This window comes from Ixodes scapularis, unplaced genomic scaffold (assembly GCF_016920785.2).
Source record: "Ixodes scapularis isolate PalLabHiFi unplaced genomic scaffold, ASM1692078v2 PGA_scaffold10__122_contigs__length_95168666, whole genome shotgun sequence".
Lineage (NCBI taxonomy): Eukaryota > Metazoa > Arthropoda > Arachnida > Ixodida > Ixodidae > Ixodes > Ixodes scapularis.
The window spans coordinates 49,770,912-49,788,521 of NW_024609836.1; the positions used below are offsets into that span (position 1 = coordinate 49,770,912).

The following is a 17,610-nucleotide window of genomic DNA, read 5'->3' on the forward strand; positions in this document are numbered from 1 at the left end:
AAAAAATTGATGGAAGATCGATCCCTCCGACCAAAGTTTTGATTTGTTCAAGATTTCGAAATCAGACTGATCACATGCGATATGGAACGATGAATAGGAATGGTATTTCGCTTTTAACTTCGTGACACTAACACATTTACGTTCAAGAAAAGGGGTTATCACATCCTCAATATCCGACGCAGATGCTTTCAGATGTAACCTGGACACAAAGAGCGCCTTCATGGGCGGTTGGCGAGGCACCGCCTGTACCTTCTCAGACTTGGCTGTACCAGTCGATGTCGGTGAACGTCGTTTCCGCATCCCAGGAATGAAGCCGTCTTCGTCGGGCACAGTAGCAGCAGGACGAGCATCGCGTCCAAGACCAGGAACTTGAAAAGCAACAGTGGGAGCATCGCCATCCGCCCAGCTATCGTTAGGCTCGAGTGTTGCACCCTCACCCAAGGATGGCCGCTGTACCGCCGCCACGCTCAATGGAGGCCGTCCAGACGATGACTCAGGTGAACGCACGGCCGCCGCAAAAGATGCGTGAGGTCTATCAGCCAGATGCAGTCGCTCGAGCACTCTCTTGTTCAGCAAGCCGATTTCCGGGCGTAAAAAGGTGTTTTCTGAATTGAGGCTCTTTACCTCAGCCGTCAGGGCTTCCAATTTCGTAGACATGCTGTGCGAGAGACGAACCAGGTCAGCCGTTTCCCAAGGAGCCGACCCATTAGCAGCGCTTTCCGAAGGAGCACTCAATTGCGACACATTCGCCCGGTTACGCCGGTCATCGTCGGTGTCCAGGTTGTCTTTCGATGAAGTTCGGCGACGCCTGGTACACTCGGTGCTTTTATAGGCACTCAAACCGCTTTGCATTAGCACTTCGTATTCTTCCTGGCCTACGCCAATACATTTGCAAGGATATCGTCGATTGCAAGGACCCGAACAAGCCAAAAACTGTTGCTTAGCGTAGAAGCGAACGGAGCACTCAGCGTGCTCCGTTCGCTTCTGCGCAACCTTATAATGTGCTTTAAGTGGTTGTCATTGTCAATGAAACAAGCGCTTCTTCGCATCTCATTTCTGAGGCAGACATGGCAATCTAGTCTCCAAAAACAGTTTTCATACACCCACCTCAGTGACAACGAGTTGACTACACCTGTTTTTCTCGCAATGAACTATGTATGTGTCTGTAATTTTTTATCCGTTTTTTTTAAATAATTAATTACATGCATGAGGAAGTCAGCTTTATGCATATGTCAGGTTTTGTGCATTTCACTTAATGTGCATATATTCATGTGTCCGTATCATATGAGTTTTCTGTTTTATTATTTCACTCAGACGCTAATTAAGATTTCTCCTTTTTATATCATGGCAATTCAAAGTAAATCTGGGCGCCAATGAAAAAGAAAAAGTGACCCTAGTAATCTCATTCACGTAATGGACTAATTAACCGGTTATTCAATCGTGTTAACGTCCAGGGGTTGTGCCTCATCTGTCGACGTCATCTCCGGGTGGAACTTCCGTCGCTATTTTCGTCTTAGTTTCGAGCTCAGTAGCCCCAGGGCTTAAATTTACCAGTAGCACGGAGCAGAACGTGGCTGTGTGAATTTTAGCGATAGCTATGACATATTTCGACGATGGGCAACAAATATCTATCTCAGGGGTGGCCAAACCGCGGCTCGCGAGCCGCATGCGGCTCTTTGCTGGTCCAAGTGCGACTCGCGGATCCCTCGTAAGGGGACCTCCCCCCCCAGCCCCCTTTCGCCCCCCCCTTTCGCCCCTTTCCGCTTTTCCCCAGGAAAAAAAAAAAAGAAAGAATTTCAAAATAAAGCACACTGCAGCTTGCAGTTTGACAGTGTTGTACTCCCATACGCATAGTTGTACAGCCTTGTGCCCCCATATGTAGTCAGACCCCCGCGGCTCTTAGAAGTTCCGTGGTTTTGTTTGCGGCTCTTAAGCCAGTCCAGCCTGGCCACCCCTGATCTATCTAGTGGAACGCACCAGATAAGGTGCATAGTTAATAATAATAATAATAATAATAAATTTATTGACCCATTCAGACGAGAGAAGTAGGATGTGAATACGGGTACATCAAAGCCAATAAAGACTTGTGTGATGACACCCTAAAAAAAAGGACATATGTGTCTGCCTAGGTACAAATAATAATAATAATAATAATAATAATAATAATAATAATAATAATAATAATAATAATAATAATGACTGGAATGACGACTCCGCCTTATCCCGTAAGAATCGACTTTTTTTAAAATTTGAAGTGTCCTTTTTTTTATTTAAGCATTGAAGTCTTTTTAATGAAACCCCTAAATCCCAAAAGTAAGTACGTCTTTTCGTCCGTGCATTTTCCCGCTAAATTTAGCGGAGAAATTGACGCCATGTGACCCGACGTCACGTGACCTGTACTCGGGCACGTAGCCAGGATTTTGATTCGGGGAGGGGGGGGGGGGGGTGGGCCCATGACAAAATGCTGTATGAGGGGGAGGGGGGGATAGGAGGCTCCACCAAAATAGAAGATTTCGGGGGGGGGGGGGGGGGCGGGCGCTGTGCCTCCCTCCCCCCTGGCTACGTGCTTGTCTGTACACCCAATTTAGTTTCCACGCTAAATTTACTGGGAAAATTGATAAAAATATAGGTTCTTCACCCCCGCAAATAGACTGTTTAATGTCTTAGGAACAAATTTAAACGATCACTACTTAAATGCAGCATATCTTTTTTTTTTCTTCCGCCGTCGGGGATATTTTTGCAGGCAACATGAGCTGCTCAAAACCGAAACCGGACTTTTCCCGCGTCCGTTTTTTTTCCTTTTTCCACAAGCTTCATTATCTTTCGATTAGGCGTAGGGTTACCGAAGGGTTACGCAGAGACTGGGACCTAAACTTCGCGTTCCAACACTAGTTCGGACCATGGCCTTTTTAACGCGGAATCTGTGTCTATCAGCCGATTTCTCTGAGAAACCGTCAAGAAGTACCGTCAGAGACAACCGTCAGGAAGGCCTGTGACATCACGTTACATGATGACGTCACGTGATATCGTGACGTCACGTGTCATCATGACATCACGCGGCACCATGACGTCGCGTGATGTCCAAAGGTCACGTGAGTACGTGTCATCACATTACACCGTAATGTCAGAGAGTGGCATGCCCCGTCACACAGACACGCACGCCTAGCATTGTGACCTGATCATTCCCAACACATCACGGGCTCCCCTGTCTTTGTCAGCATGATAACACTAGCGTAAATAAATATATATATATATGTTTTTTGTTTAACCGGTAGGTATACTGTCGAAACCGGTTATAACGAAGTCGGTTATAACGAAATAGCGGATATAGCGAAGTGATTTCCGATTTCCGTTGACTTCTTTATAACCGTCTCGACGATATACGCAAACGAAGGATGACAGTCTGCCGCAATTTATATTGTCCGACACTGCCCCACTGCCCGTGCAATTCGCAGACGCGCACTCCAGCGGGGACCGTTTTTTCGGGGTCTTGCGTGGCGACAGAAGCAAGGCGCGGCCCGCGAAACAAAGAACGTTCGCGCGGCTGCGAACCAAGACCGGTGGACGGACGAGAGAAATGATCGCCGGACGTGCTGGCGTCGCGCCGCGCCGCGTTAAAATCGCGAGCCCGCCGCCCGACAACGACGAAGGCGACGGTGCGCCCCGAAAGGGGATTTGACGACCTTCCACCGCGCGACCCGTCCTCGTGCTGGACGCGCGACGCAGGGGCTCGACCGACGCCCAGCTGCGCCGTCACGATAAGGGGACGCCCCGGCGCGTGACGAATTGCCGTCGTCGCCCAACTCCCCTTTCTGCCCCGAGCTGAAAGTGCGGGGGAAACTATACGTGCTCGTTTGGAGCAGTCGGGCGGCCATCTTGCGCCACGTGATCACGCTCCCACCCATGGCCCCGCGCAGAGAGAGCGCGGTCACGTGTTGAAAGGGAGGCAGTTGATTAAGGCTCTGTTATACTCCGACGTAACGCGTGCGCGCGCGCGAGCGCGTCACAGCGACGTCACGTCGGCGAAAACCCGACGCTCTATACTCCGGCGTCGTGGCGTAACCGACGCGACCGGCGGCGTTCGACGCAGCCTGACCACCTCGACGCCAAAATGGAGCATGCCGTATTCCGCGCCGGCCGCGCCGGCGACGCCGGACCAGGATGCATCACGCGCTGGCTCCCGGCAGCCCTCGCACGGGAAGCGCGGCGAATACGAGCAATAGCAGACGACGGGAGCACTTCGTGTGGTGCCATGTTCGAAGAATCGGACTCGGTCGGGGGTCGAGAAGCTGATCGAGGGAATTCGTCCTCACCTGTGTTTCTACGACACGAGGAAGCTTGAGTACCGTAGACCGTGCGCTTGTCAAAGATGTAGCGTATAAACATTTACCACCTACGCTTGCGGCGCAGGCGGTGCACCAACAGTGCAAGCGCGAGTTTTCGTCGGGCAAGGTACGTCCACGCCATCGCTCGAACTTGGCGCTCAAGAAGCGCGAGAATTCTCGTCTGCTATTCGAAACGAAAAAGAACCGGAAATGGCACACTCTCGCAGGAAGCGCACCCTCGTGGCCAGATTCTGCGCATGCGCCGCGCTGACGACCCACCGACGCGCGCCGCGGGAGTCGCCAGGGCCGCCGGAGTATAGAGAGGTCGAATTTTTGACGCGCGCGGCGTGACTGACGTGACGTAGCCGACTTCGGCCAGCGTTCGCTTGCGCGCGCGTTACGTCGGAGTATAACAGAGCCTTTAGTCGGGCAAGCGCCATCGCACCGTCGGCTCGGTGGAGGAACGTGTCCGTTCGCCGACTTGGAGGGCATTGAGTCTCAGGTTTCTCGAAAAAATATACGACACGGCGTATTGTTATTATTACGATACGACGAACAAAAGAACAAGGATATATATCTGTGGTGGTGGGGGGACTCAAATTTGGATGTGTTGATAGATTGACAATTGTATTAGAAGAATTTACAGCATTATAAAAATTTAAACGGAATTCACTTTCCTGTCAACTTTTTCAAGGATCACGTTTCACAAATAATAATAAACCTGTCAGAAAAAAAAAGAAACGGAGTCAAAACTACATACATCTGGGTACAAATTATATAGATTTTATTAAAATGAAATAAATATTATTGTTTCAAAGCATGATTTATTTCACATTCTTTTAAAGGCGTATGCATTGCAAGGATTGGATTACTTGCAAAGCGAATCACGTAGGCTTGTTAAGCGCCGTTCACACATATACAGCCGAGTAAGACCGAGAGGCCAGACCGGTTTTTAAGCCTCTTTCGACGTTTTAGGACCGGATGCGCTGCAGCGCATCCGGTCCTAAGACGGCCTGGTCTCTCTCGATCTTACTCGGTTGCATATATGTGAACGGCGCTTTAGGATTCTATAAATTGGGCATGCCCTATAAAGGCTCGTTCACACACTTGCGACCGAGTAGGACCGACTGAGACAAGACCGGTTTTTAAGCCTCTTGCTACGGCCTAGGACCGGATGCCCCGCTGCGGAGCAGGTCCTAAGGCGTCGCAACAGGCTTAAAAGTTGGTCTTGTCTCAGCAGGTCTTATTCAGTTGAAAGCGTGTGAACGGGCTTAGTGCTTCCCTCGTGGTACGTGCATACATACATCACTCTGGCTACTCTCATTTTAACAAATATTTTAAAAAATAAAACCTTTTATAGGTTTTAGTTGAATAGAGAGCGTTACATCTATAAAATATATTCGTCCTGTGATTTGAATGATATTAGCCCCTAACTTCTCATCCATACTAAGTTATGATCTAAAGCTTTTTCTTACAACAGAAACAAAAAAGAGGGTAAAAGAAAAACAGTAGTCCCTGGAGGCGGGTATGGCACATCCTGATTTCAAAATTGACAAGGCGTCATTCCAGTCCACATGTCTGACAGTTAATCCTCTCAACTTAACTTCAGCGGCCAATCTCACCCACCTGCGTTTCCTGAAAATTGTCGAGCACGTCATAGGCAGCTTATACAAATTTGCTGGATTCCTGCGACTTCTTCAACAATGCCCAGTCCGACTCCCATCAACCGCTTTCATGCGAGACCTTTGTTTTCGTTACGAGCGGCTTGTTTCGAAATTGAGACTCTGGCTTTCGTGTCGAACCTGTTTTCCTCAATCTCGCGAAGGTTTTAATCAGGTCCGCCATCGTCTACTGCTCTTTAAACTCTCGACACTAAAACTTAACCCCCTCGTTTTTAAATGAAATAAAAATAATTGCTCTCAATTTGTCTTCGCTGACAATGCAGCCTCATCCGTAGCTCATCGTTCCTTCCGGCGTTCCGCAAAGAACGGTATACTTGGTAGTGTTTTAACCTACATTGACGCACACCTCCTTGGAATATATCATCTTCATTTGGGGGTCGATAGCCGGGTGGGCTAGCTAGCGCACACCGCGCACACCAGTTCGGAGCACGTGGAGCAAAAGCTCGCGCTGCAGAACCCAGGGATCCTGGGGCTCAATCCCCACCCCTGCCCGTTTCGATCTGGATGAGCATCTTACCGGCGTGCGGTCGTGTACCACTACTGCGTGATTCATCCCAGGCTAGCGGTTGTACTGCGCTGGTTAAATTTCTCATAGACAACTGGGAGACTCGTCGCCCGTTGAGGCAGATTGAGTTCTACAGGTTCTATAAACATACGCACACCCCAATTTGTTTTTAAGCATGCTAGAACTCCCTAAATCATGACGATACGCGGCCGATTTTTCTAATAAAAAACAAAACAAAACAAAGACAATCAAAGATCGCAACATGCCGAGATCATCTCTGGCGATGAGAGGAGCATGTTCCAAAACCAGGGCCACTGTCAGCCAATAGCAAGCGAAGGATCCTCGCCCTCCGACCGGTGGAACCGCGGAGTGATATGTCGAACGCGCGCAGCTCGTTGCCCATACAGCCTGTAGCGGTTGTACTGCGCTGGTTAAATTTCTCATAGACAACTGGGAGACTCGTCGCCCGTTGAGGCAGATTGAGTTCTACAGGTTCTATAAACATACGCACACCCCAATTTGTTTTTAAGCATGCTAGAACTCCCTAAATCATGACGATACGCGGCCGATTTTTCTAATAAAAAACAAAACAAAACAAAGACAATCAAAGATCGCAACATGCCGAGATCATCTCTGGCGATGAGAGGAGCATGTTCCAAAACCAGGGCCACTGTCAGCCAATAGCAAGCGAAGGATCCTCGCCCTCCGACCGGTGGAACCGCGGAGTGATATGTCGAACGCGCGCAGCTCGTTGCCCATACAGCCTGTAGCGGTTGTACTGCGCTGGTTAAATTTCTCATAGACAACTGGGAGACTCGTCGCCCGTTGAGGCAGATTGAGTTCTACAGGTTCTATAAACATACGCACACCCCAATTTGTTTTTAAGCATGCTAAAACTCCCTAAATCATGACTATACGCGGCCGATTTTTCTAATAAAAAACAAAACAAAACAAAGACAATCAAAGATCGCAACATGCCGAGATCATCTCTGGCGATGAGAGGAGCATGTTCCAAAACCAGGGCCACTGTCAGCCAATAGCAAGCGAAGGATCCTCGCCCTCCGACCGGTGGAACCGCGGAGTGATATGTCGAACGCGCGCAGCTCGTTGCCCATACAGCCTGAACTACGATTCAACCCAGCAAGCAAGCGCTCGAAAGCTAACGTCCAAACACACCACTCCCGAAAAAAAAAAAAAAAGAGTGCGTTGGTTTTTGGGACGATTATAGCAGTATTATGTTCCTTCTGGGCGAAAAATTCACATTTTTCGACTACCTATTCTTATTTGCTTTTATCATCTACAAAAGCACACACTTTATCTAATAACAACGTTTGCCATCTCAACGAATTAAACGTCGCGTGGCATCGGTCACATGTCGTCCTGGCTGCCGGAACTATGCTCCTCCCATCGCCGGGTATGACCCCTTGTGTTCGAACTTTCATTGCTTTCTTTAATAGGGAAATCGGCCGTGCTTCGTTATGATTTATGAATTTCTAGGATGCTTAGAGCTCGCTGAGTGAGTTATCGCCATATTTAGGCGATCTCAGAAACCTTTTCAGGGGACCTTTAAAGGGAAACGAAGTTTAGAGACTGTTATTAGATCGTTCCGATACCTTCCATGACGTTACCCGATAACGATATATATGAAGCATGCGCAAAGGCGTCGGCAGAGTATACAGAGAGCTTTAGTAGATCGTTCCGATACCTCCGATGCCCACGATAGCGGTACCCGATACACGATACGACGCATGCGCAAAGGCGTCGGCAGAGTATAGAGAGTTTTAGTAGATATTTCTGATACCTCCGATACCCGTGATAACGACACCCGATAACGATACGACGCACGCGCAAAGGCTGCGTGTGGGGTATCGGGCATCGTTATCGGAATCATCGAAACTACCTTAAAAACTCCCTACCATTCGCACAAATCTAACATGAACCTGTCGTCAAACGACATATTCCAAGCGGGTTAAAAAAAAAAGGACAATAAATAAAATTGTCAGAAAGAATTGAAAAAAAAAAAAAAAAGATTGAAAACAATAGACGCAGGAAGTCGGGCATGACGGATGTCGTGAGTAGCCTGAAATCACACGACCCCGACGCACCTGCGCAGCTGAGCTCGCGAGCCTCACTGCGCACGCGCGAGCGGAGCGACCAGCACCGGCTTGTTCGTTTGATCAGACGAGAGACGGAACAAGTGCAGAGGGAAGGGTCGGAGCGGTGAAACGAAACTGCCGCGTTTTTGAACGGAAGCCGGATTCGGTGGTCAAAGGGGCAGCTGGAACCCGCCGTGTCGTACATCGTACCGTATTTTTCGGTCTGTATAAAGCCGCACTGTCGTATAAGCCGCCCCCCCTATAAACTGCCGTTTAAACGAGGCAGGTGGCAGATACTCGTTCATAGCCGCACCTGCATGCCGTGAACGTACACGCTACCATGTTTTGGACCGTCTTCGTACATGCTCTGTTGTTCCTCGTCAGTTGTAAAGGTCGATATCTTACACCTCGTATAGTTAAAATTCGTACTTATAAAAAAAAAAAAGAAAAACATATAAGTCGCATTGTTGTAACAACGCATTAAAGTAAATTTGTCAGAAAAAAAGATTAAATTAAACACAACTTATGCATTGGAAATTAAAGTACCTATCGCATATTGACGCTTTCCGAGAGCTTCAAATTATAGCGTATACACTCCCGTTTCATACATAACGCAGAGAGTCTATAGACCATTTCCATACTGGCCTTGTGTGCGCTGCCAGGCTTTGGTGAAACGCGTTCTATAGGCACGCGCAGTGGCGCTCTTCTGCTGAATGCATTCACAGCCTTGCATGCATTCACTGGCCTGCGTGATAAGCGCTGGGAAGGTGACTCCTTCGGAAAGAGAAAGGTTTGCCTGACCCCCTGTTCGCCATACTGTAGAAGTACTTGAATGAGGGTAATAGGGTAATGGCACAGGCTAGTTGGTGAACGATCATACTTATACTTGTGTTGTCCATTTGTTTTCTCTTCGTTTGTTATCTTGTCTAGGAGTTTATAAGTATAAGTATGATATACCTAAAAGGCTTGCACTGAAGGTGGAGGCGTTGCGAACAGGCAGACCGGAAAAGATGGACTGAGATGAGGAAGGGAGCTTCATGAAGTTGTTTTTTTGTATACGTTGAGAGCCTTGAGATACCAAGCCAGTAAACGCATGCAAAGTCACACGAAGCGTGCTTTGCGGACAAGAACGACACCGGGCTTTTAAGCACACTGTGAAAGATTTAATTTTCGCGAATCGCTTCACAGCTGAAAATTTCATTTTATTTGCTCGTTCTAATTTTCGCGAATCGAAAATTAGAATTCGCGGTGACCGTGAACTAATATTCTTTTATTTTCAAATATTTGTGATCATTATATTATTAATAGAGCATGTGCGATGATCACGTGAGAACCTTCGCAGGCGTGTTTCCCCGTTGTTAGATTGTTGCTCAAGGAAAGCCTCTCAATGAAACTTCCGAGGTGTCAACATTTTGTTCAAATTATTCGCGGGACCTATATAACCCGCGATAACTAGGTCATTGCCAATAATTGAGTCGTTTACAATATACCGGGTTTTCCATTTTAATTCGAATAGATTTATTAGAAAAAGTCAGTTAAAGATGCCCTAACACAGTTTGGGCAGGTGAGTTCGGCCAGAAGGACATAATATAGGTGGATAATCTCAGCGATAAGTCGGGTAATTAACTAAACTTAATTAACTTTTTTAATTAGTAAAATAATCGTATGGTTTCAATTAGGGACATGCTGATCATGAGTGAAAACCACTATATTAGTCAAGTTTAGAACGACTTAAAGCTCGCGTGGGAAACTCGGGAGGTGCACCAAAATTACCACTCGCGCAGCTGGCGCAAAGCTATAGAAGCGGCAAAACGCTGATGATTAGATTATCCTAGTGTTCCGCCACTGATACTTTTGCGCCTGCTGCACAAATGGTAGCTTCGGTTTTCGTTCATTCCAATGCATAATAGATTAAAAAAAAAAAGTCAAAATTATCTTTTTTTTTTGCCTTTGGTAAATATGTGATAAACGGCGAAATGTACATTTTCGGTTTTTTAAAGGAACCTTAATGCGTAGTTGAGAGCTGCCAAAATACACCCACCCTCACCTACAAATTATTACTTCAGCCGCAAAGGCAGATGTGTGTTGAAATTCTCCAATGCGAACTCCTTTGACTGTTCACAATAGACCCTATACTGCGCTAAACTGAAACTCGCATGGCGTTGAAATGGCAGCTACAAACTCGCTCCTACATTCGGCATTAGGCCAAATTTCTCCTAAAGTTTCCTTTCGTCCCCGCTTCCGTGGTTAAAGCGCTAAATTTGTACTTTTTTCGTTGTTGTCAAAATGTGCCCAATTCACCGGTAAAAAAAAATATTCGCGATTAAAGCATTTATTGAATAATCAGTAGGTTAGTGGATCGAGTGCCCAGTCCCTATTAAAACAGCATTAATATAAATTTCTTGATTACCCGAGAAAAAATATAATTGACCGTTACTTGAAAAATTAACCGTTATTATTATTCAATTACCTCAACCCTAAAAAAAAAAATAGAAACGACAGATTTTTTCTGCACGTTTGAAAACGTGTTTTTCGTACTGTCCATTAATGGAGTGAAATCACCGAACCATGAGCTATACTTGTATCTTCTTAATCTACCAACTTTGGTAAACCGTCCTCTTGGCGGAAACTTGGTTCCAAGATACCTCGGTATAGAACGTGTAGAAACAAAAGGCGCCATTAGGAATTGGATTACTTCCAAAAGTAATCGTAGGGGAAAATAGTAACTGTTACAAGCAATGAGAGCACTTCAAGAAAGTAATCAAATTACTCTCGCGATTACCTTTTAATAAACGTAATGAAATGATTACAAATGTACAAAGAAAAGTAATCGATAACAAGTAATTCGATTACCTGTAATCAGTGCCGCACAAGTCTGCTCCTACAATCGTACAAAAGACACCATGTTCGCTGCGAGACACGCCTCAGGCATATCCGAATCATATTTGCTTCATGTACGTATCTTAATTCGAACAGGTCATGCAGACGGGTTTTGCATAACCAATGTGACAGGGCCGTCGTAGACAAGAAAGAAAAAAATTACATAACGCCACTTCAGCTTCGCCTTTAAGAGTGGAACGCGATAGCTGAAGATAAACCTCCGCTTGTTTCCAAGCCGTTCAAGCGTGCCTGCATGGCCTGAGAGGAAGAAGACTATTGAAAGCCCGATTTTTCGTCTTCCAATTTTAAGCCACTTACTGGGGCCCTTGTGGCCCTGGACCCGCTGCAAAGAAGGCAGCGATTTATCAAGACGCAAGATGAGCTCCAAGAAGAGCGGCATGACGGTCCTTGCTGAACGGATAAAGGAACAGGCAGTGGAATGCGTCAAGCAGTCCAAGGAACATCGGATCATCCTTCTACGTCTAAAGACAGGTATACGCTAGTTACAAACTGCCTGTTTCTGCTTGCGGACATGTCTGGAAGAAGGCAACAGATTTCAAGGAAGTTCTTTCAGAGGTGATTCAGCGAACTAAGCTCACAGCATTGGGCCCATATCAAATGAGCCATGTCCGGATGGCTGTCTTCGCCAACAGAGCCACAAAGTGCAAAATCAAGGCACGCGAAAAACTCGAGATCAAGCAAAAAAAAAAAAAAGGTGCCTTCTTCGATCCCACCAAGGACGAAATCAAGATGAAGCTTCTATGGCCTCAGCTTCCAGACAGTGAAATCAAGAAGGTACTGGAGCCGTTTGGAACGACCAGAGATCAGAGGTCGGCATTTTAGGCCGTTCTCACTCACCCTCACCCTCACAGCCACACTCACCTAAGCCCCTCATTCACCCTCATCCTCACAGCTACACTCACCTTCAGCCCCTCACTCACCCTCACCCTCACAGTCACACTCACCTTCAGCCCTTCACTCACCCTCACTGAACCTCACGGCCCTCACGGCCCTCATGCCCCTCACGGCCCTCACGCCCCTCACGCCCCTCACTCACTCACGGCCCTCACGCCACTCACCGCCCTCACGGCCCTCACCGCCCTCACGGCCCTCACCGCCCTCACGGCCCTCACCGCCCTCACCGCCCGAGGCCCTCACGCACTCATAGCCCTCACCGTCATCACGGCCCTCACCGCCCTCACGGCCCTCACGGCCCTCACGGCCCTCACGCACTCATAGCCTTCACGCCACTCACCGCCCTCACGGCCCTCACCGCCCTCACGGTCCTCACCGCCCTCACCGCTCTCACGGCCCTCACCGCCCTCACGGCCCTCACACCAGTCACCGCCCTCACGCCACTCACCGCCCTCACGCCACTCACGCACTGATAGCCCTCACGCCACTCAGGCCAGCTTCAGATGGGGCAATTTCGCCCAGAAACTTTACGTCGCAACACCAGCAACACGCGCCGCCCGGGATCACACGCAGCAACCAATTGCTGCAATTTGCCATCGTCATCATAAAATTTTATTTTTCTTGCACTATTTAGACACAATTACGCGTTATAAACGTGTTTTTATGCATTTAAATCTCGTTAAGAATACTAATGCACCTTTCTGAAACAGTTTATTTCCAAAAAAAACGATCGATTTCAAACCAGAACCAAGTCTTTCGGTGTCATCATCACCGGCACGAGGTATCACGTGAAAATTTTGCGTCCCTGATTAGATGCAGCCGCTTCAAACGTATTCGAATTGCTCCGAGTTGCTTGCTTATTTCGAGCCGGACCCGATCTCAGCAATTCGTGTCGATCTAGGGAAAGCTAGAGAACAACCCGCCATTAACACCAAAATTGCTGAGAAAGATGCTCGATCTGAAGGGGGCCTCACGCACTCACCGCCCTCACGGCCCTCACACCACCTCATGCACTAACCGCCCTCGCGGCCCTCACGCCTCTCATGCCACTCACTGCCCTCACGCACTCATGGCCCTCACACCCCTCACGCCACTCACGGCCCTCACACCACTCACGCACTCATGGCCCTCACGCCCCTCACGCACTCATGGCCCTCATACCCCTTACCGCCCTCACCGCCCTCATGGCCCTCATGGCCCTCACCGCCCTCACGGCCCTCACGGCCCTCACGGCCCTCACCGCCCTCACGGCCCTCACCGCCCTCACAGCCCTCACGGCCCTCACTCACCCTCACACTCATGAATTTTCCTGGTTCAGAAACTCACTCACCCTCACCTCACCTGTGAAGATGAGGGTGAGTGAGGGTGAGTGAGGGTGAGTGAGGGCCCTCATGAGTGAGGTTTGCCGAGGTATGCCAGAGATATAACAAGAGAGAAGTGGAGATTTTCCGACCTCGAAGAAACGGATACCCTGACCCGGATTGTAACCCTCTCCCTCAAAGACCTCCTCACGGTTGACAATTAAGGTCCCGCACACGCTTAACATCCACGGAGTGAATACCCTGGTGGTCGCTCCCGAACGGCCTCCACCCTGCCTGCGCTGCAAAGCTATTGGCTACATCCGCAGGCAGTGCTCGACCTATACGCTGCACGCAGTGCTGGTCATTTGGCAATTTGACCGCGGAGTGCGTGGTCACCTGTGCATCTAAGCTACAAGGTAACGCTTCTCCAATGGCTGATGTGAGCGATCATATCATGGACGTCGAAGACATGTTCACGAAAGACTTGGAACCTATAGGCGAGTCTCAGGAATCCCAGAAAAATACCTCAAATTCAGATGAAGGGCCTTCGGGTCAACATGAAGAAGCACCCAAGCCTAGTCGGAAGGACGTCTTAATACCAGAAACGCATTATCAAACAAAGGCTGACACATCAATCAACAAAGCCAAAGAGGCAAGAAAGATGTCCATCCAAACAACTTCGCCTACTGCAACTGTAAGAAAAGACGAGAGGACGTGCAAAAATACGAAGGTGAGCACCAGCGAAGCTCCTTTGACAGACGAACCTTGCTGCTCTAATGATGTCTTCGGAGTTAGAGAGGACGAACAAGCGAGCTTGAAGCGATTGAAACTGCAGGAACAGCGGGGAAAGCCGAAATTCAAAGAACGAAAAAAAAAAAAACCTAACTTGATCAAAACCCAACGTGTAAATGACCACAGTCAGCTTCGGCACTACCCAAATGAGTACTTTCACCATATGGTTTTTAGAGTTCGCGGTATAAGTTCGCACAAAAAAACAATATAAGTTGTTTTGGTCTTTCGAACCGCGCAACATTGACATACTAACACTCCAAGGTACCGACGTTTCTGAAGGAAATGTTCTGTTCTCGGCAAATTACCCTATGGTCAAACTCATACGGTATATGTCTATCACTACCCAGCAATTGATTACTCTACTGGATGTGCGCTTTTGTTCCGAAAAGGTTTTGATTATCTAATATGCTGTGTAATCAAAGGTGCGGATGCAGGAAGGGTCCTAGTTGCTAAGCCCTTATACAAGGTCACCCCTGGCTCACAGTCGTTGTTTACGCGTACAATGATCAAGCGCAAAGATAAAACATATTTAATTAAGTAAGGATACATGCCGACACCAGATTCGATGTTATTGTGCTGGGAGGTTTTACCTGCGTTTTGCTTGTCATGGACAGAATTACGACCAAGAAAATTATGGACCCAAGTGGGTCCATAATTTTCGCCGAGCTCGACGTTCGCCGAGCTCTATAGTTGCGAATCGCGACCTTATATATGTTTGTACAATACAGAACGTTCTCCAAGACACAAACTTTCATGGATCATCACATGCGCGTTTGGACCGAATCTTTGCGCCTGGTTAGGCTAGTACAGCACTTAGTAACTACAACGTGATCCCTACATATTTTTAAAATCATTGTCTGGTCATTGTCAGTGTAGGTTCGGATCGAAAACGAAGAAAGTAAAGGCCACAGTCATGGGAGTGTTGGAAAAAGAATGAAACATTGTTAGGAGATCAATGTTTCATCGTTCTTAGAAACATTGTTAGGAGACCAACAGATCAAAACTGGGTGGTGCCAAACGTGTAAACTGTTTAAAATGAATATACGGGAACTAGCGACTGCAGTGATCTTCGATAAGCAGGTACTATTAAAAAAAGAAAAAAAGAAGAGAAGCGCTCAACGAAGACTTTTTATACCTTTACAACCTTGAATGCCAGCAGGCAGGGATGTATAAGAATGAAATAAAAGAACATTAAGAAACAAATCGAAGATCACGATAAGAAGCGCTATGACTGAGCTGCTGTAAGGACTCGCACTCTACAACTAATTGAAAGCGAAGAGCCCACGAAGATATACATTCATGCTGGACGAAAGTATGTTCGGAAAAAGTTGGTGTCAGTGATAAAACTAAATGGTCAAGAATTGACAAATGAAAACGATATTCAGCATGCAAATTCGTCTCTCATTACACCGATCTTTTTGCTAGAAGTACTAAGTATCTCCATCCACGGCTGCGAGAAATAATATCAAAATTACTCAGCTTAGAAAATGAAACGAAGGAAGAACTAAATTCCCCCTTTGATATACAATAGATTATGCAAAACACCACCGAAATGGAAAGTAATGAAGCTCCTGGTCCCGATTGATTGCCTGCAAGCTTTTATAAACAAATGGAGGAAAAACTATCGTCAATCCTTTGCAACGTTTTCAAAAAATCTTACTTCGAAGATACCTTGCCACTGTCGTTTTGGAAGGCACATACCAAACTAATTCCCAAATTCAAAGACCCAAACAAGCTTCAATGGGTTGAAGGCTATCGACATATCTGCCTCCTTTAACTCAGACTATAAAATTTTTGCTTGATTGCGGGCTGGAAGGCTTCGAACAGTAATAAGTTCAGTCGTCGGTGGTCGTCAGACGTGTTCCATCAAAGTAAGAAATATAGTGAACAAAAGGTTAGGGGGCAAACGAGCTGGTGTTGGTTAAACATTTGACTAAAAACCCCGAGACTGGGACGAGAAGGGACGTCGTCCGTCCCTTGTTTGTCACATGTTTTAAGAAACATGCATGGCTAATCTCCACACCGTACGATCAATGTTGGAGATATACGCCAACGTTCAAATACGTCTATAGGTATATACTACAGCTTGGCCTCGCAAAAGCTTTCGTCAGAATAGACCACTCTTTCCTTTTTGCGCTCTTAAAGCACCTAAGTATGGGCGAAATAGTTGAAAATGACATGTTACAAGGACATACCGACGAAGTTACTTCAAAACGGATCTCTAACAAAATCTATTCTAGTTCAACGCTCGGTACGCCAAGGTTGTCTACTGTTGCCGTACTCTTCAAAATCTACCTAGTGCCTCTCTGCACTGCAGAAACATAATCAATGACAAAGGCATGCGAGGGTTTCGCCTTCATGCCTGCGAAGTAAAACTCCTGGCTTATGCGGACTACTTGGTCCTGATTTGCTCCAACAGACCAAGCATCGTGACAGCTATGTCGACGATCACTCCCCTGTGTCTGGTGCTTTGGTTAATAAGGATAAAAGCAACGGTTCTTGGTGCAGGGGTGGGCTACAGCACCGGCCAACTTCGTTGACCTCGAGTGGTCAACAAAAAAAAAAAAAAAACAGCAGCTTTCAAGCATGCCACTGAATGCCATGGACAATCCGAAGTCCATGTGGGACTCAGTGGAGACCTAAGTCAAGTCAGCCGCTCGTGTGTGGAATCTAAGATACCTTTCCACGTTTCTCAAAGTTGCCGTTTGCAATATATTTCTTTTGTCAAAATTTACATACATTCTACAGATCATGCGCTGTTCTAGACTTACAGTTAACAAGTTTAACAGGATTTTTGCAACGTTTATTTGGAGTTCATCTTACGAGCCCACGCGGAGATCAAACCTCTTCCTCCAACGGAGGATGGCGACCTAGGACTTGGGCATATCTTTGTTAGACAACTAATGGCGAGATGAAAATTCCATCAAACCCTACAGTACCCGTTCCTAGAAACGTGTAAAACATATTTCTTATCAAAGTATACAAGGACAGCAGTAAATACAGAGTCATTGAGTCATACGATCACTTTACGCGGCTTCTACAGAGAGGTCGCAGATGCCATTTATTTCCTTAGAGCACGGTTCACCGCGGTGACCCTTTAGAGACATGTTCCAA

General features: G+C 47.1%; 1 pseudogene; it reads left to right on the forward strand.

The window, feature by feature from the left end:
• Window positions 1–16,738: 16,738 nt before the first annotated feature.
• LOC120842410 lies at window positions 16,739–17,312 on the forward strand (annotated as a pseudogene).
• Window positions 17,313–17,610: the final 298 nt, after the last annotated feature.